The sequence below is a fragment of the Myiozetetes cayanensis genome, unplaced genomic scaffold (genome assembly GCF_022539395.1).
Source record: "Myiozetetes cayanensis isolate MyiCay16 unplaced genomic scaffold, myiCay2020 scf3, whole genome shotgun sequence".
In the NCBI taxonomy this organism is placed as follows: domain Eukaryota; kingdom Metazoa; phylum Chordata; class Aves; order Passeriformes; family Tyrannidae; genus Myiozetetes; species Myiozetetes cayanensis.
Window position 1 is genome coordinate 5,305,806 of NW_026087521.1, and position 20,707 is coordinate 5,326,512.

A 20,707-nucleotide genomic window follows, 5' to 3' on the forward strand; every position below is an offset into this window, starting at 1 on the left:
AACCCTCCTGCCTTTGGTTAGGCTGGAAGAGATGTGATCCTGTCCAGTTCCAGGTCAGTCTGGAAGGATACAGCTGTGTCCAGCTGTGCCCAGGTTACTCTGGAAGGAGACAGCCATGCCCAGCTGTGCCCAGCTCACCCCACTCGCCACTGCACCAGGGATGCACTGATCCTCTGCAAAGGAGCATGCAGGGAATTCATGTCTTTTTATTTCCCCATCAGCCTACGCATATCGAGCCACTTCAGGTTTGTCAGGAAAACAACAACAGCAACCTGAGCATTTTGGTTTATGTTTTTTACATCCCTGTTAATTTCGTAAATAGTTCTGTGGATTTTACCCTGGGGTGTTAGAGTTTAGAACCGTGGTTATTCCAGAGATGCAGGCATTAATCTTTCATGAAAATTGCATTAGTGATCTTCTGATTTTTTTTTAAATTATTGTTATTATTATTCTTTTCATTTTTCCATGCAGGTTAGCATCACAAAGAAAATGTGGTCCTGACAGAAAAGCCCAACACTATGTCCCAGCAGTCATAGGTAGCAATTCATTGCAACACTAATTTACAAACTTTTTCAGTTCCTTTCCACTGAAATGTACTCTCCCCTAGATAACAGTGGAGATTTTGGATGTATAAGACAGGTATGTTCAGATACACAGTCCCTTTAGCTGGTGTGTGTAGCGGGATATCTCCATGATAGGAGGACTACAACCCTTTCTGTCCCAGATTATACTGTGCTTTTTCCTCATACTCTGTTCCTACATCCTATATGCTTTGAAGCAGTTCCAGTCTGATTGCAAGTCACAACTGACAAGAGCTATCTTTTGTTTCATAACCCTGAAAAATAATGAAGGTCCATCATCCTCTCAATCCAAAGGCATGACACTGTCTTCTTGCTTAATATATTAGCGCACTTTCCACTCATTGCTCCTCTGAATTGCTCAGAGATGCAAAAAACCCCAAACATTCCAGCTTGCCTGACCTACCACGTGTGTTGTTGACTCCAGGGTCACTTGGTCCAGTGATGCTGCCTGGCCTAGTGTGAGATAAGTGCACTTCATTTGCCTGAAACAGACCCAGGTAGTTGAAAATTATTGGCTTCTGGCAGAGGATAACTGTATTTGAAAATCTACAAAATCAAGTGACCTATTCCCTTCTTCTCTTTAATTCTTTTTTTCCTGGCTCAGTCAATTGCTTGGCTCTGTCAGCCTTTGCCTGCAATTCATTGCTAGTGAGAGAGACATCTGGTTCTGGCCTTTTATATTTTGTTTTATATTTTACCACAGATGGAATGTAGAGCAAGCATTAGGAGCTTGAAATGTTGTCAAATACACTCCATGCCCAATGGCTATCACTTAAAGAAAACCCTATTCTATACCTGGTTCTCACACAAGATGCTCCAGAAATTGCTCGTCAGGCGGCTTCGGTTTGTCTTGTTTTCACCGTGTCTTTCAGCAAACTTGATCCCCTTGTCATGTCTTTCAGGGGAATAAGAATAATCTTTCATTTTATCTGCAGTGGCTCTGTATTAACATACAGAAAAGCTGATAATTTGACGAACGTTGAGGGTGGACAGGGAGGGGAACTCCGGTCTAGAGGCTTTTCTTTTATCCCTAGTCCTGGAGGGGAGCGGTGCTCCCTCCCTTCCCTTTACCCACCCATGGCCCCCAGAGAGACCACGGGACACCAGCTGCTGGCAGGGTGAGCAGGCAGAGAGAGGTTTATTGTTCTGGTCACTGTTTAAATAGCTCTTGGGGGAATCACAACTGTAACCAGTAGGAGTCCAGGAGGTCTCACAAACCAACCGATTACAAGAAAGGGTTAACAACCAATAGAGAGACTTTCAGGTATTTCTCAGGACTTTCCAAGGTACAGTGAGGGATCTTGGGAAGGAGAAAGGTTTACACAAAGAGTTACAATCATCATTTTGGAAGCATGTTCACTTTAACAACATTAAAAACTTCTGCATTCTTTTATATACTGCATCAATAATTTCATCAGTCAGTACATGAACTTTCAGTTTTTTTCTTACTTCACTTTCATTTCTTATTCCAAGATCTTATTGCTTAGAAACCAGTTTTTCATATTCTAACTGCCGTATCCAAACTACATTTAACCCCTGCTGTCCAAAACAAAACAAAACAAAACAAAATAAAACAAAACAAAAAAGAGAGAAAGTTCAGGAAATCACAGTGACTATTACATTAGGTATGGATTTAGTCTTTAAAATTGATTACTGAAAATATCTTGACTGAGGCTGCTTCAGAGATTTCACCACAAAACCAGTAATGCCAAATTAAGGGATAAACGCAGGTTGAGATAATCTCTCCAAAGAAAAAAAAAATGCAAAGTCATTCCCCTTGTCCTAAACTGACCCATGTAACGCAACTTCTTCCTCGAAGAACTGAGTTTTTAGGATTGCAAGGTGAACACTGGCTTTTTCCATCAGGTTGAGTGTTGCCAGTTCCTCCTGGAGATCAGTATTGAGTGGGAGGGGACCAGGGGGAAAAGGAAGAAATAAAATTAGCATTTAATTTTGCAGGATGTGGAAAAATCGATGACAAGAGAAGCAATTCTTAGAAAAAGAGAACCTCTCTGGACACGTAAAGCACTATTATCTGATGTTTTATTACCAACTATAGCCTGCAGTCCGTGTTCAAGCCAAACTTCCGATGGGTTTCCAGGAGCTTGGCTTGAATGAGGAATGCATAATGCTGGGGTTTGCATCCTGTGCCAGGCTGTCCAGCTCTGAACGATGAATTGCAGTCGAATACGTGTTTTTGCAGTCCCTTCCTCGTTGCTCACTTCAGAGTGAACTTCAGCATAGAAACATGAGGCAACCAACTTTTCAGATACTGTTCTACCTTTCTGGCAGAGTTGCTGTTTGATGATGAAGTGGAAGATAAATCCGTTTTAGTTGGGCAGGTATTCTTTTGAAGGATGTTCACATATCTCAGGTTGGGGCAGGGAGGGTCTTCTGGTTTTGTCAAACCTTTTCCCCTTTGCCAGAGAGGTGGATTCATCTCAACGCCTGAGGGCTCTCAGCTTTCACTAATATCTCCATTGTCTGGCTGCAGAAGATAGAGTACAACTTTTCCTTTTTAAGTTGGTTTGTTGTCTGTGGAGAAAAGAGTAAATGCGGCAGCTTCATAACTGTGCTCAGATGTAGCCAAAGAAAGTCCAGCACTATATTACAGATTTTTAAAACAATTGGGTTTGCCTGATTTCATTGCCGCCTAACTGTAGCCCAGTATCTCACTTGCTAGACCACGTTTATTTATCTTCAAGACAAGGCTGTGTAGAATAGAAAAAGCTCAAGAGTTTTAGTATCTTCTTACCATGCTCATGTCTGTGCTGTTCCTGGAGTATTTTACTGGACCAGAATGAAGCTTCATACGCTTTAGTATGTATTGTAGATATTGTAGAACATAATGATTTAGAGTCAGATTCTGAGTATTTTTGAGCTTTTTTTTTTCCTTCAGTGACTGTTACCGTGTGGCCTTACAGATGTTGACATAGGGTTCCTACTGTAATTGTAAAGTAAGACAGCAGCAACTCTTCCATGTCCTGTGCAAACCCTTCCTTTGAAACAAACATTCACAGAGGAGAGAGACCTGCTTTCCAGCCAGAAATACTGCTTACAAGGCTTAGTGTGGCCCAAGCAGTCTTCAACAGCACTAGCTGATCCCTGTGTTTTCAAAGTATTATTCCAGTCTCCTTCAGGTCGTTTCTTCTTCCCCCTGCGTGTACAGTTTTATCGGATTTGGGAAAAGGTCCTGCAGGAGCATTGTTGCTGCCTGGTGTGTGTGTGTGTTGATGAACAGCAGGCCAATCATAGCAAGAGATCCTTGGCAAGATTCAGAAAGGAACAATTTTCAGCTTGCTAAGATGCCCATATTGATACTTGGAAGCTCTGAAGGAACTAGAGACTGTTTGGCTGTTTCTGTGCCTCTTTGCTCCCTCTGTCCTTACCTCCACATCAGGGGACACTTAGACTTCTTTACTTTGCTGGCCTTCAGAGGATTTAAAGGTCTCTGAGCCACCCGTAGGCTCTCCACTTCTACTCAAGTGGGAAAGGCAATGGAGAGGAATGCTGCTGACTTCAGCCAGCTGGGTCTCTTGATTTTCCTGTTTGGTATGAAGCCAATATATAGAGTAAATTTGGAGCTGAGAGATGCCAGGCATCTGGGTAAGATGCATATTATGGAAGGGAGATGTGCAGAAGGTGGTGAGGGGAGAAAGAAATTTATTTAGGCAAGACTTTCAAAAAGGATGCAAATTCAGGATTACTTAGCAGAGAAAATAATAATTTAAAATTAATGTTATATATAAAAAGTGGAGCATCGTATGTGTTAACAGGAATGAAGATTTTATTTTTAACCTCAGTAAAGCCTCAAATCCCAGAAAACTCAAAACTGCTGCTGATAATTTCTGGACATGAACCTGGAAGGCTTCATGAAAATTTAGAAAGAAATAAATCAACTTCCGTCTCCTTTCCCAAAACTCTTTGGGCAAAAAAAGGTGTAAATATTTAACAGCAAATAATCACATTGCCAAGAAACAGCAAACAAAGCCTTTCTATTCAATTCTATAATATGCTGTAAATAATGAAAACCCTCATAGATCTAGCTGGATTTTTTTTTTTTTTTATCTGTGAAGAAGCTTACCATAGAGCACTTTAAAAATCCACCAACATAGCTAAGACACTTTCTCTGGCCTCTTACCACTTCATGCCATACTTTTCTTTGTCCTTAGCATGTGCAATTTTCCCTGCTTATCTTTGTTTAAAATGCTGGGAGCCTCCAGCATGCTCTGATCCACGCTGCATGCCTGCAAGAAGCCTTTCCTGCCCTTTCCCTCCTTGTGAGTTAAGAACTACCTCTCTTCTGCTCTCCCTTATCTCCACCCATTCAATATCCAAAAAAAACCCCACCCCTGTGATTCCTACCCTGCTTCTCTGATGGAAGAAGTTCCTGTAAATATCTGCAAAATATGCGCTTTATTTTCTTCCTTGTTTGATAAGTAAAAGAAACCTCTTGAACTTGAAGAAGCACCTAGAATTTAGATCTGAAGTGCTTAATGATTTTATATTCTTACTATCCAGCTAGTGACTCATGTTTTGAAAGTCCCTGAAAGTGTGACCATCCTTTTTGGTCTGTGCTCATTGACCCAGCATATTGGAATTATCAGCCCTGCCTATGATTTTCTAGGTCTTCTAGGGATCTGTTGTCTAATAAAAATGTTGCTTAACAAAGCATAGTAGTTTTTCTTGCATTTTTCTAATGGATATTTTAGATAGGTTCCCTCAGCTCTGTTTTTGAAACAGTCTTGTACTACAGTTGTGAGCCAAATACGATACTATCATGTTGGGTTTGGTTTTTTTTTTTCCACAACCACAAGTTGCCCTACTTACCCAATGCAAATCATGTGGATCTACGTAATATGCCTTTCTCAAGGGCATCTGTTAATTCCATGTGACAAGCTGAGAGTTTCAGCCAGGAATATTGAGCACTGAAAGAAGACCTGGTTAAACTCAGTAGGACTTAAATTTAATCAAATTTTAAGCAATTCTCCTGAACTATAGCTTTGACAGGCTTTGTGTGTGAGCAGTTTCTTTAATGTTGAGGTGTTTAGGTGAAGCTTCTATTATTAACAGCATTCCCCTTTACAGGAAGAATATACAGCTCTGAGTTAGATGATGCAGCAGGAAGACATACACAGGCCTCAGTAGATAACAACCTTTTCTTTTAAGTGCTTGACTGTATACAATGAAAGTAATGGTAAAACTTACTGAATATGAGAGGTTTAGAATCAGCTCAGAGATTCCAGAAAGACTGGTTGTTATGAATAAATTAAGGACCGAATCCAAAGCTTGTTGACTCGATGGGCAGACTCCCTTTGATTTCCAAGCACTCCGTATCTGTGATCCAAACGCACTGCGAACAAATAAAGACAAAGAATTTATGTTGATTGGACATATTCAGTGTGACAAGAGCTTAAGTCTGATTCTCCTCTTTGCTTATGAAACACAACTGTGTGCTTCTCCCCGGGGTTGCTGAAAGACAAGTATTTTGGTAGCTGCATGATAGGACTCACAATTAGTGCGAGTGCTGGTTCCTAGTGCTCAGAATCACAGTATGCTCTGTTAGTTAGTTATGGACAGAAAGTTATGGTTGATAACAATGTATTTTGGTGTTATCTCTGTGTGTTTTTTTTTTTTTTTCTTTTACAAAAAAGTTATCTTGATCTGTTAGGACAGTAAGTTTAATGGCATCAAAAGACTTGCAGTTAAATTGTGAGCTTTAGTGAGAGGAGGTTCTCTACTGGCTGACTGTCCTCCGTTCTCGTCCCTTTGCGCTGGCTGGAATACTCTGTGGCATCAAGCTCTGGGTCTGCCTGCCCCTCACACCAGTGGGATTTGGGGATACTGTGTAGATTCTTTGTTCCCATGTGCAAATATGCATCCTCTTCGTTCTGTGTATAGAATCTTGTTTTCTGTATAAAGCAGTTCTGTTTTCTTAGTCAAGGAGCTCAGTGCGCTCTAAGGGATAGATATGTTGAAAATAGCACCACAGCAGCATCAAGATCACTTATGTCTCAGAGTGATTCTGGTTTACTACTGAGGTGGACAATGAATGTCGAAGCACAAATCACTTTTGCTTAGGATATGATTAACTTACATGAAGCAGAACTCCTCTCAAAGAGATTTCTTTTTTTAATATGAGATACGTATATTTCATTTTATCCTAAAGTAATTTACTCTGCTGTATCTTCTGACCAAATCAAATGCTTGATTTTGTTTCCTGAAATTCATGATCATGTTAGCTTTGAAGCAGCCTTCAGTCTCATTTCTAACCTGAACCTGGTTAGTTTATCTGAACGTGACTTCCCCCCTTGCAACCTCGATACCTTTTCACTTGCTGTCTTTTTGTTTTGATCTTGATTTACTTTTGCAACTTCAAAGTGCATGGTCATTTGAGCAAGGGGTACTGATACACCTCTGCATTTTCAGCTACTGTATTTTAAATTTTTTATAGACATCAAATTTTCAGAGTGAGTCCAATTAATGTTTTTACTTTATGGCAAAAATCTTTTTACTTTATAGTACATTTTGGTTTATGTAGGTTCCCTATGCAAAGAGTAGAATAATGGGAAAGGTAAAAGCAGAATGTATGTATGGGTTAGCATAAACCACAGTCCTTTTCATACTGAACATTAGCTTGTTGAAATGCCTCCACTCTTGGCAGAAGACAAGCTTCGTAACCTAAGAGGATGTGATTTGAGTGGAGTTTTCATGCCCCATGTGCTCATTGTGTTCTTGCCACTGATGCAAACATTATCTATAATTACATTTTCAAGAGACTGAAAATTGCAGTCTTTGTGGAACAAAAATGCAGCTGAAGAATGGAATGTATATCCTCTCCACCCTCATTATAAGGCTTATAAAAATCAGACTATAAGGCCCAGTACCATAGCTTTCAGATACAGGAAACCAGCACTGTTAGCCAGCGGTATTTTTCACTGAAAATTCTGGCCTTTTGGTGATCAAGCTAGTGCTGTTATTTCTACTAGTTTGCTCTTGAAACTAGTTGGACTAAGATTTGTCATTCACATCATTATAAATAAAGTTTGAGTAATTAGGCTGTTTACTTATTTACAATATTTTCATGGATTTGAGATTTTATTCATGGTTGGAGGCAACATTAAAAGATTTATTAGACAGGTCGTAATGTGGGTGTTCCTACCACTCCATGCTGTGGAACAGCCATGTTTTTCAGGAGGAAAACAATAGTACTGAAAATGCTGTTTGCATTATGTCCTCCTGGACACCAAGGAGTTTTAGTGTTGCTGCTCAAACTCCACATCTAAATAAAACACCTCTTCCTTGCATCAGAGTGTTATCATCTTCATTCCAGTAGCTAAGGAACCAGAAGTAGAAAGAATACACATTCTTGACCTTCCATGTAAAAGAAGCTCTGGAAACTTAAAGGAAACCTTCTAGGTGGAGACAGCTAATCCTGATCTTCTGTAGTGTACTTTTAAGGGTAGAAATTAATGGCATCATAGTATGTAAATCACTTGTGTTCATAACACCCATCCATTCATTTTCCTCTTATGAACTTCAGTTTTGAGTGATATTTTCCCTCCAGTAAGTTGAGCATTTAAATCTTCTCTGAAAGTGGAGTTTGATCCCAGGGAGATCAATGCATTTGAATAGTAAGGCACATGCAGTTATTGGTTCTGTAATTTACTGCATTGAGGAGCGTGCACAGGGGTGTTGAATGATCACATGAATGCTGATAAATAGATAAATAAGGGATAGTCCTCAATGCCTATAAATCCATGAAAATTAATAACTGCATGCACATAGGTCAGCGAATTTATTGTTAGAAGCACAAATAGTCTGGGCTAAAATTAGTGTGTGTCCATTACTTTCCTTTCAAGCTGGTTGTTTTTTCTTATTCTAAAGAAAATAATAATTTGGATGCTCTTCATAGGTTCACAGTTATTTTTTAAAGCTATTTTAAAAATTATTTGGATGAAATAATTTGAGTCTTACTACAGATCTGTTTATGAACATCCAACTTTATGTGGAAGGGGCAACTTCATATTAAAGGCAGGTGACAATAAGGGTAATTAGATCCACGTGCCTTATGCAGTTGCTGCCCAAGTTGGTAACTCTGCCTTCAAGTTCTGCTCCCTGATTGCTGGAAGTTATGCACAGGAACACTGTGGTGATTGAGTGCTGGAGTTCCCAGGACAGCATCTATTCTTAGTGGTCCAGCAAAACTTATTAAGAAAAGTAATTAGAACAAAGCTCAAGTACATTAGCCTCTTTAATGCTCCTGAATTCTCAGAGCTATCTTCAGCATTGGCAGAGGCTGCATTTGCAGTAGAGAAACTGAAGCAACTTTCTTTGCTGAAGTTAAACAACTTTGGTCCTAGCATCATGGTGGGAGTTTCTTCTTATTTAAAAGTATCAAGACCCAGGCAGATAAAAGGGAACTGGTATTCCAATTAGTGAAAATAACCCACCTTGCTTTGATTTTTATGATGGATTTATGTCAAGATGTCGAGTTCTGTGCTTCTGCCTGCTTATTATGCATGGTGTGCTTCTATACCGTGTCACCTCACACCTTTCTGTCAGCTCTTGAGGCTCAAAAACTATAATGTGTATGTATAACTAACCATTTCCCTTTAAAGACTTATTTTTTCTTTCTTCTTCTTCATCATAAGTCTGCCATCTTAACTCTGGCAGGCTAGAAATGTATTTTCTTTCTCTCCTTCCAACACTGCTCACCATTACATTGGCTCAAATCATCTCAACCTTCCTCCAGTATGTTTGTTTCTCCACTGGAATCCAGAAAGCGTTCTCAAGCCTGTTCAGTCTTGCCTGGTGAATCAAAACTGTGTCTTCCTAGGCTTTCAGGAAGTCTTCGGGGAGATCTCTTTGGTATTTAGGCTACTTCAGAAATATGAGTGGCCATCTTCCTGAGGAATATTCACTAGAGTTAAAGACTTACAGCACAGGGAGATGCACTCTAATGAGAGGAGTTACAGGGAGTGGTGCTCTTCATTCTTGCTTATTATATACCTATATTCACTCAGCTTGGGTACTTATCCCCTTCTCCAGGCATCCCCCTCCTTGCTAATTCTGGTACAGATGGACAAGAGTTAACAAAATGCCCTTTGAGCTGTAGGAGGTCCAGTTAGGCAGGAAAACAGGTTTCTAGGTTTTACGAGTCCAGACTACTCACATTCACTTACTGAACAAGAAGTCTATTTATAAAAGAGACTATGAGCTATTTTTTCTTCCCTAATGCCAATTAGTGACAAGTTTTAGGTCTTCTCTTGACACACTCAGAGTTTTTTTGTCTTTGCTCTTCAGTTGCCTTCAAGAGGTCTTTTGATGCTTTCTGTACTGCTGCTTTGTAGGCCAGACAGTCGTGTCTAGTGTCATTCCTGACAACGTGCAATATGTCTAGTAAATTTAATAGAATAACACTCATTTGTTCCTTATCTTAAAAATAAAATCCTCGTTCAGTGGAAGCTGCTGAGTTGCAAGGATTGCACCAGCAGCTTCTGCTTCTGGGAACACCTGAAGGACGGTTTAGAACACTCATCACTGGTGACCACACCAGAACTGTGCTATTTGGGTTTTTCTTGGCAATTTTTAGACCTGTAGGCTCAGAGAAACACAGTTTTCAGGAAATTGACTTGTGGCTGCACTGAGTCAAACTTCTCCCATTTCAGGTATTTGTGTCTTAAATTTCCAATGGCATTGAAAGTACGTTTGTTAATTTTAAAAGATTTTCAGAACATTCCCAGGGATGGAGAGGACGTATGTCCCATAGTCCTGGGGCAGGCTGACTTTTGCCTGGCACTGCAGACAGGATTGATGTTGCTTTCACAACCAACTTTTTAATAAAATACACTGTTTGAATATCAATATTACAGTAGTCAGAAGTCTGCTGCTACCTACCTGAAAGTTGCTGCTTCCCCACGCTGAAGAGTTGAATGCTGATCCTCAGGCTATTTCATTCTGTGATGCTAAGAGTGCTAATACAGTATCATTGTGTTTGAGGCTTCAAAGATACTATACAAGCATTTTCTTATGATTCCCTGATCTTTGCATTTATACCCAGCTGTTTGTTATTCAGTTCAGCCATCAGCATCTAAGTCTCAATGGACCATGTAATATGCAGCTGTAGCCAGATGTAATGCTTCCTATTCCTAAATGTTTCTGTTAGAAGCTAAGAGTGGCAGGCTAAAGACGACTGATAACAGCGTTGCTTGCATTAATTTAAACTCTAGAGCTACACTGATTCTGTTTGGCAAATTTATTCCATGGCCAACAAGCAGAGCAATATTTCCAATCTCCATCGTTGCTAGTAGTGTTGACATTAAATACATCGAGTATGTCTGCACTGATACAGAATGTACTTATGGTGCTAATTCAAATAGGAGAAGGATGTCCAATTTGCATAAACAAATATATTTTCAGATACAGTTCTATTTAAGAGCGATAAAGACAGGGAGAAGCTTGTTCTAAACAATGACTCACAATAATTTAGAACAGTTCAACAAATCTTCACCCTCTTTAATTTTTCTCTATAGATAGCTGGGGAGCCTTGTTCAACCCTTGTTGAAGCTGCAGGCAGATCTTGCTCTGCTCGTCTTTCCTGGCATGGGTGGTGGTGCAGAAGGGAATTGCAGCATTTGAGTTTTCTGCCACAGATCACACTGAAGCATTTCGGCATAAATCACTTCAGCAGGTGACTGGCGTTGCACAAGTGCTTGGGGAGTCTTGGTCAAGCCCTTCACTGGGGTTGTTGGGGTTGCTCAGCCTGGAGAAGAGAAGGCTTTGGGAAGACCCAAAGGGGCCACAAGAGAGCTGGAGAGGGGCTTTTAACAAGGGCATGCAGTGACAGGACTACAAGGGGGAATGGCTTTAAGCTGAATGAGGGCAGGTTGAGATTAGTTTTAGGAGGAAATCCTTTACTGTGAGGGTGGTGAGGCACTGGCACAGGTTGCCTGGAGAAGCTGTGGATGCCTCAGGTCGGGTTGGACTCTGAGCACCGTGGTCTAGTGGAAGGTGTCCCTGCCCACGGCAGGGGCTTGGAACAAGATCGTCTTTAAGATCCTTTCCAACCAAAACCATTCTATGATTGATTCTAAGTTGACACCAATGGGTGGTGAGAGACTTCTGAGGCACTTCAAACAGGAGAGTTCTTCACAGCTGCAAAATGCCCTGTCAGAGAGGACTCGACATACTTCAAAATCTTTGTAGAAATTAACTTTTCTCTAGAAGTTTTCATTTTTCATTGTCAGTATATCTTTACAAATGTGCTTTAGCTTCTGCTTTGTCACTTCTAGGTGTATGTTTTAACTGGATGTAAGAACAAAAACAAAATTAGATGTGTAGTGGCAGCTCCTAATTTCTTCCCTGGCCCTAACCCCAGCTTCTAGAGTGAGTTTGTTTGTTTGTTTGTTTTAATTACTCTGCACACTAAGTAATCTGAATCCAGAAAGGTTGTTGAGGTGATGAGCAGTGCTCTCACCTCCTCCCTGTGCTCTGTGCATCCCTGGGGTGGTTTTTGCTGCACAGCAGCCGGTGCTGCCCCAGTGCTGGGCACTGTGGGCTCGGGTTTGATTCCAGAGTGAACAGCGTTGCACAGAGGATTTGATGCGGTTGTAATGAATTGCATAGGGGGAAGTGCTTGTTTGAAATCAACTCCATTAACTCGGAGCACAAACCATTGCAAAGTCAACAGTTTTTCTGAGTGGCCACCGCCAGCCATCTCTTTTGAAAACACTAATGGGCTGTTTAATTAGGTGATGAAAATTGTTTACAGTTGGTGATCCCAAGTTTTGTCATTTTAATAATGGTTAAATTCAATCTCTTCTTTGATTCTTGGCAACTCTCTCATTATTTCATAACCTGCTTATGTCTAGTTTAATTCATTTGCGTGTACTAAAACCGAACCTCTTGTGCAGTAGTGGTGTTTACTTAACTGCACTGTGTCATTATAATACATGGGGAACAACCAATATACAGCAGTGGATGTTAAACAAGTACAGCAGTGGAAGAGAACATTCACATTTGTGGAAGATGTATTCCTTTGGAGCTGACTGTATATGAGACCTAGAGATAATCCTGCCAGTAGCATGTACATTGCAGCTGTTCCTGTGCACCTATTGCTCCTGGGATGTGGTAGCTTCTCTTCTTTCTCTCCTGGCTTAATAATACCTGTCACGTTGCAAATCTATGAAGGGACAACTTACAGAAGGCAATTTTATCTGGTGGGAGATAATGGGGGGGCCAGGGGGGAAGGTTAGAAGATAAAATATGTAGGTTGGGACAGTTTAATAGGGGAGAAAAGGAACTAATAACAATAAAAAAAAATAATAATGGTAAAATAATTAGAATATAGAAAACAAGGGGTGCATAGTGCAGTTGCTCACCACCAACTGACCAATGCTCAGCCAGTTCCCAAGCAGCAGCCCCCAACCAGCTTTCCCCCCAGTTTACACACTGAGCACAATGCCATACAGTATGGAATATCCCTTTGGCTAGTTGGGGTAGGCTGTCCCTTCTGTGTCCCCTCCCAGCTTCCTGTGACCCCCAGCCCCATCGCTTGTGGGGAGGTGTAAGAAACTGAAAAGTCTTTGTGAGTTAGTGTAAACTCTGCTTAGCAACACCTGGAACATCAGTGTGTTGTCAACATTTGTCTCATCCTAAATCCAAGCCACTGCATTATACCAGCTAATAGGAAAAAAATTAACTCTATCTGAGATGAAACCAGGACCTTATATCTTTGAATTTTGCTTTCAGTGATTGCTTTAGAGCAACCAAGAGCAGAAGCTTTCTTTTTCTCCTGATTTTTTTTTCTTTCTTTTAATTTTCTTTTTCTCTTAATTTTCTGATACTTGATGAAGGTGGACTGGAATACTGGGAGTCACTAAACTATTATTTTGAATGTTGACAGCCACATGATACCTGTGGGCTCTCTTTTCTCTTCATCCTATCTAAGCATGTTACAAAGACAAGTCACTGTATTAACAAGCATACAGTATAAACAAACAGCATAAAAAAATTGTTGGACTGTGAAAAATTATATGTAAGCACACCTGAATTACAGGAGATGCATCCAGACTCATTGGATGGCACTGGCAGAGGCCAGGAGATGCCTGGTTCCCAGCCTGTTGATCCTGTGCCATCTCAATGGACTTGGATTTTGGTTTGATTTTTGACAGCATCAGCTTTATGCCTCATATTTTGAAGAGACTTTCTGCCAAGGAGCTCAAGCACAGGCAGATAAACAAACTGACAGATGCTGGGGGAGGGAATATCTTTTGTGGTTTGAGTTGGTTTTTTTTTTTTCCTGTCCATTTCAGAAGTATGTCATGTGTGGGTCTTTGAATTCAGAAGGGGTAGCAACCTTTCTGTTGAGTTTTGGATGCCACTAAGATGGAACACAGAGTGGGGTTTTCTAGGAGCTGGTGACTGGTCTAGTCAGAAATCACCATGTGGTTATGTTCTTGCTGTGATATGAAATCCTCTAAACCTCTTTATGTCTCCTATTTTTGTGTTGCAGATGTAAAGGCATCATTAATATAAGCATGCAATATGCTGCATGGGTAATTAAAGCATTCTTGCATAGTTATTCCTTGCAAAGTGGTACAGAAAGTTAAAGCCATATGTGACCACAGTTAGGTAAAGGTTGTGCTTCCTGGAGCTCAGAAATCATGTAGGAGACCCAAACCCATCTTCAGAAGGTACTTGTTGATTTCTGAGTCCCAGTTCCTTCCAGCAAGTCCCCAGACATCTGGAAGGACATCACTAAAATGTTGTCAAAGCCCTTCTGCAACTCAGCTGCTCAAGAGTTCTTCAGCCCTAAAAGTTCACAGAAAAAGACAAAGCCTTGTCTATAACTTTAGAGCAGGTGTTACCACAGCAGCTGTACGTGAGTGACCAGCTAAGTGTATGAAAACCAGAGTGTAGGAAGACTGTATACCACGGGTTGGGCGTTTTTAAGCATGACAATACTCACTTCAGGTGTTTTCCACTTCCATCATGTGTACTTAGCTTTCTGAAATCGAGGTACATAGGCAAGCTGAGGATTGCTGGATTCCTGTGTCTCTGACATTACCGGACTTCTGGAAACTGTTGTGGTGCTGTTGTAATATGACAGGTGGTTTATTACATAAATAAGAATGACTAAGGAAGAAATTGTTTATGTTCAAGGCATAGAAATTAATCAATGATTCAAAGGAAATATGATTTCCCCCATTTTCTGGCTGCTGTGTTCTTGGAAAGTTCTCTAAATATGCATAGAAAATGCAAGCAAAATAGTTTTGTTGGGGGTTTTTTTTAAATTTCTAATTGTGTGTGCTGTTTTCTCCCTAGGGAGCAAACAGATGAACCAAAATAAATAAGGTTTATTCTACAGCTTTAGTAATAAAGATACTTGACCTGAATAATAGTGGGAAATAATGAATGCAAATGTTTGCAAGAAGCTGTCACATAAGTTTATTATGTAATCAAATACAAAAGAGTTGGGATTATGTTCACATAGCAGTGGCACACCCTTTAAAATATTATAGTTCATCATAATTGCAATTTTAAGAGTACCACTCAAACCTCCTACTTAAAAGGAGGTTAAGAACTTAAAAGTTCTTCACTTTTCCTCCTTACCCTTGTGTCTTAGCTATACACTCAGGAAAGTTTCTCTCTCCTTTTCTTGAAGCTTTGCATAGCAAACACATGAGAAAGCAATTTGAGTTTTGGGGTTTTGGGGTCCAAGTTGTATGAGCTTGGTTGTTTTCAAAGCTAGAAAGCAAAGGGTTAAAAGCAGTCCTTGCATTTCTGTATTCCCAAACCAATACTTAAATTGAAACATAATTTTCTGAACATTGCATCTGAATGCCTGTCATGGGTGGGAGTGGAAGGCTTAGACAAAGTTAATAAAAAGCATAGCCTTGCTGGTGAGTCTCACGGTACAGAAAGGACTTCCTTGCTTTCTAAACTCCTTCTCAGAGAAGGGTTTAGGTGCAGCTGAATCCTGCCTTAGACTCGGACTGCGTTAACGGATTAAATTTAAAGGCATTGCAGAGGTATGATTAAACCACTTTGTCCTACAGGTTTTAATGACAGCATGAGAGGGGACTGGACTTTCATAGTATAAAGTGATTGACTGCTAGTCGCACATTTACAGGCCAGCTATCATCTTATCTGTGAAATCAGACTTCAAAAAGCAGGGTGTGTATTTAAAGTCTGGTGAACCAGGATGGTTTCATCATAATTAACACCAAGACAACACCCTGGCTCCAGGAATTGATCTTGCATGATAGCTTGATTGGATTTTAGGTCTTATCAGGGTGGGTCTATCCTGCCACAGTGCCATTTCTTACCTCTGGGACACTGGCTTGGATAAGGATTTTATTTTTTTTTCTTGCAACAGCTGTTCAGTGCATGAAATAAGCCAGTGGATACGGTCCAGTTTATAGTGGGAAAGTGTCCATCTCCAAACCACCATCTAAATTGGCACCAAGTATCATCCTTGTCTCAGCAAAACGGCCAGAAATTGAATGAGCATGAATAATGAACCCTTTGCAATTGTCCAGGTCAGGTTGACGGCAATTTTGCCTCTGTGTATTGATAAACTTGGCAAAGGTTCTGCGTTTCCAGGCATGCAGAGGCCTTTCTTAATGGTCAGTTCTCTAAAACAAAATGCACCAAGTTTGAAGTCGCTGTTGTTCCTACTGCTGATTAATAAGGTGATGTAGTTTCCAGAACATTTTAATAGGAAAGATCTACTTCTTACCTTGAACACTTTTCATTTGAAAATCACAACTAGAGGAAGAATAAAAGGTGGCTTCGTGTTGCAGTAATCCAAGGGATGAGATTTAAATAGTATAGACTGTCACATGACCTAAATTTTCAAATTTGGGTTTCTAAAGTTAGACACTGAAAACCAGGCCAATTATTTTCGTCTTCCTACCCCTTTTTGCAAGCACAGAAGTACATTGTTAAGTCTCATATTCATTTTCTATGGAAGTAATGACAGTTTAGTTTTAACTTAGTGCTTTTTCTCTGAGGAGCTCCGAACAGTTTTATGAAGTATGTCAATGTCTCGGTAAAGAAAAATTGATATTGAAGCCCAGAGAAGTGAATCTGTGCTCTCATCTTAATATACAACTTTTGTTGTCCTTTCAACCCAGCCTGGAGCCTTTGGAGGTATTTGCAAGGAACATTATCTTTCTTGGCATCCTCCATAATCACTGGAGAAGGAGAGGCTCCAGTTCTGAAATGTCTTGTTGGAGCCAAATGTTGGTGCTCTGCATTCCATCTGAGGGGCTTTTTGTCTGGTGTCTGTAGAGGGAACCCAGAGCACTGGATTCCTATGCCTAAAAGTAGCTTTGTGAGTACCTTCTTCTGTGGGATTAATGCAGAATACAAGGATTACAATTCCTCCATGGTTGCCACATGATGTACTTTTGTCCTTCAGGTCCCACTTTTTCTTATCCTGGGGAGATTCATTGATCAAACTCTTTAAAATGCCTGAATGGGGCTGATTAATCTTGGTTTTGTCAAATATTTACTCAGGAGTGAGCCTTCCCCTTTGAAGGGCCTGGTGGGACACCCTTGTGTTGCACAGAAATGAGACCAGATTTTCCCATCAGGTTTGTCTTTATGTAATCCATCTTGATTGGAGTCAAGTTAGGTGAAGAATGCTGTGTTAATTGGCTGGTCCCATTTGTCCAGGCTGAGCCCTGGAGCCAACTGGAAAGCAGCAGGCTCAGGAAAACCAAAAGCATCTGAAATGCAGGCTTGTCTCAGAACCTCTTCATCAAATGCTGAAAGCGAGGATGGAGACTTAGGTTTATGTGGTTGGGAAAAATTCCATTGAAAATACTCTAACTGCAAAACATGAAATCTTTGTTGTTGCAGTTGGTTTTGTAGAAGTCTGCCAGCTTTCTGTCAAGGAATAGTCCTTTCCTCAGGGGTGGAAGCAGGTGAAAAAGAGATTGATCTAGGTGAGCTAGAAAGCTACCAAGCCAGCTCCTGTCTAGACTCACCTGATTTGAATGAGAAACTTGAACATCAATGTCTTCATGTCAACCAAGTCACCTGCCTGCCAAATTGTTTGGTGATTTCCTGTGCAGTGGTGGAAAGAGTAGGGCCTTCCCGTCCCTCCTGTTCAAAACCTGTCAGCTCAGGACTCACAAGGACAATGCAAGACAAATCTAGTCTTCAAAATTAAATCTTTCCTGGCCTGTAGAGATCAGAAGTCTCATCCCATATGATCACTGTCCCCCCTTTCCAAGATTGACTTAGAACATCCAATTCTAAGAACATCCAATCCATGCATACCTTTTCTAACCTTAAAGTAAATATTGTTCCTTAAATGGAAGACTGTACATCCAGTTCTGCACTTCTCTGGTGATTAGTAGCATAATGTTAATATTTATTGACATGCCGTACAGCTTAAAGGCAGTTCTACAGTGCAGAAGCCATAGTAGATCATCTATAGACTGACCACTGGGAGTCAAGAGCTCAGCTCTGCCCTGAATTCCTTTTACTGAGTAGGTTTGCTTCTCATTTTGAGACTCATTTGAGACCTGAGACTGTACAAGATCTTTAGAGCAAAGACCATTTCCTTGTACTTTGCCTGTACAAAACCTAATTCTGGGAACTCTGATCCATGAAACGTCTCAACAACTCCTACAGGACGAATGATAATTGGGGAAATATAAGCTTAACCCCTGCAGAACCAAATGTATTTGCTGGTTGTTGTAGGGTGAAAGGGAATAAAAAAGTGTGCATAAAGAAAATGGCATCTGGTAGGCTGTGGGAAAATGGACCAGTCTATTAGGAATTAGTGCTAACAGGCCTCTAACTTTCTTTTCTCAAAATTACTGCAGTCAAAAAAAATACCACTTCACATTTGTGCTTAATTTCACCTCTGTTTATTCTCCTCTCCTGTTCCCTGAAGAATGTAGATGAGGTTTAAGTTAGTCTTAATAGTAATAGGTTTGGAATCTAGCACACTTTCACAAAATTAACTTTGCTTCTGTTGATCTGGGAATTAAAATGCTTCATTAATTTAGCAAGTCCTGGTTTGACAGCCAAATAATGCATTTTGTGAGTTGTACTCTTAAGTCTAAAATTCTTATCTGCAGTTCTCCCTGGATGTCTCTGACATTCAGAGCAGCTTGCAGATCTGCATGGCCTGGAAAGGAGGAAAATGTGCCTGAACATACATATGTACAAGTACTATAATAGAGTCTATATGAGAGACTGTGATTTGTCCAAGCATGTCTTTAAGCACTACGTGAGTAACTATCAAGAAACTTGTTTCTTCCCTCCTTCATGAAATACACTTGGTTTTTCTTTGTGGTTTTTTTTCTTCTCTTCCTTTACCAATGCAACTCAACACAAGCAATTACATTTTTGGTGAGGGGAAGAAGCCTCGGAGGCATGATGGATTGCTGCACTGTACACTGGAGGTGGGGGAAGAGAGCAAAAATACCCCAAATATGTCTGTATTAAAGGAAGAGATTTGTTATCTCTCTTCTTCACACTAGATACCACATGGCCCTGACTCCTAGGAAACCCAAGAGATGCCTGTATATACTCAACAGCCACCAAGTTCTTAACTATACAACTGGATAGAGTGTTTTCATGTTGCTGGTTCCAGTCATTGTGCAAATGCTCTGGTCTATAGATGTTTTACACTAAAACATCCACGAGCTGCATGAATCATGCTCTGTTCACGTGTCAGGCTTGCAGACTGTGCTGTTGCATAACATACACCTGCAGAGGACTTCTATGGTACCTTCACGGTTTTCCCCATCGTAGGAAATTAATCTCTTCTTCACATCTGGTATAAACATGTATAATGCCCCCCAATCACTTTTATTTGATCATGGCTTGGCTCAGGGATCACTCTGGTCTGGGCTGTAAGGCTGTGCACGGGCAGAACCCAGGCAAATGGCTACAAAACACAACTATGAAAAGACCACAGGATCCTCAAGGCTCCACAAAACTTATGGTAAAGCACTGAAATACAAAGCAAGTTGAAATAGTTTTGCTTTATCGGTGTCTAAAAATGCTTATTCCCTTTAGTGACACCTCTGAGTGGCGCAGCCCAGAAGTTTTACAAGGAAATAATATAAAAGCCAGGTGCAGGTTCCTCAGGATGAGGCACCACTGGATTCCAATCGTAAAGGCAGAGAGGCTTAGCCAGATCTGTAACCCTGCTGGATGAATACCCATCATGGGGCTGCCAACGTGGGAGATTCAGCTTAAGTTTGCACTTTTTGTTTCTTTGCAACTCTGTGATTTATGTCGCATCGGTGCCTACAGAAATGCCACACAAAGACAATCAACTGTAGTTTTCTGTTTGTATGCCCTTCTGCAAAAGCAAGGATTTTTACCCACGCTAGATTTTGGAATTTCTTTTCTCTGCTTTAATTATCATAAATCAAGATGAGTCTGTAGATTCTGTAGCTGAGGCTAATTGTGTTTTGCTTGGGAAAGTCTGTGGAGCGAAAGGCAAGGCATGTTTTCCTAACGTAGCAGCGTGACGCTCTTTTTTCCCCTCTTGCATTGCTTTGTGACCGCAGTTATTTTAGAGGTAGCTCCTCTGTAATGTGGTTCAGATAGTAAAGTTCAATATTTCTGTCTCTGTTTTGGGAGGGGTGGGGGAAGAGTTAATTTTCCTCTTCTGTTGTCTAGGAAACAGTGGTTGTACTTACTTCCTTTTTGAAAATAGATAGTGAATTCCACATTCAGGGAGCAATGAATAAGATAAAGAGCCGAAGATTAGAAACTTGAATTAGACACCATTTGAGAGAGCGAAGATAAGTTCACGTACTGTGGAAACTTTTCGGTTGCGCTGAAGTGAATAGGGGTGGGGCGAAGATCTGCTTTTAAAGAAGGTGCTCAGGGCTTTTATGCTCTGGGCTATTGGCGCTGATTCAGCAAAGCGTTTAACTAAGTGCCTGATTTTAATGATGTAGGGCCCCACTGAGTCCAGGGGTAAGGATGTGGTCCGTTTTCTACATTAAGTACTTTGCCTCCCACCACTTTGAGAATTCAACCCTGTGCACATCATGTGAAAATTAAAAGAGAGACACCAACAATTGCAATCTGGGCTCCTGAGCTGAAAAGAAGCTATCCATCCAATTTAGGGCTGTAAA

General features: G+C 40.6%; 1 protein-coding gene across 12 annotated transcripts in view; it reads left to right on the forward strand.

The window, feature by feature from the left end:
* Positions 1 to 20,707, forward strand: part of CELF2 (CUGBP Elav-like family member 2) — a 556,709-nt gene that overhangs the window by 315,646 nt on the left and 220,356 nt on the right. The gene's annotated exons all lie outside the window — the stretch shown is intronic.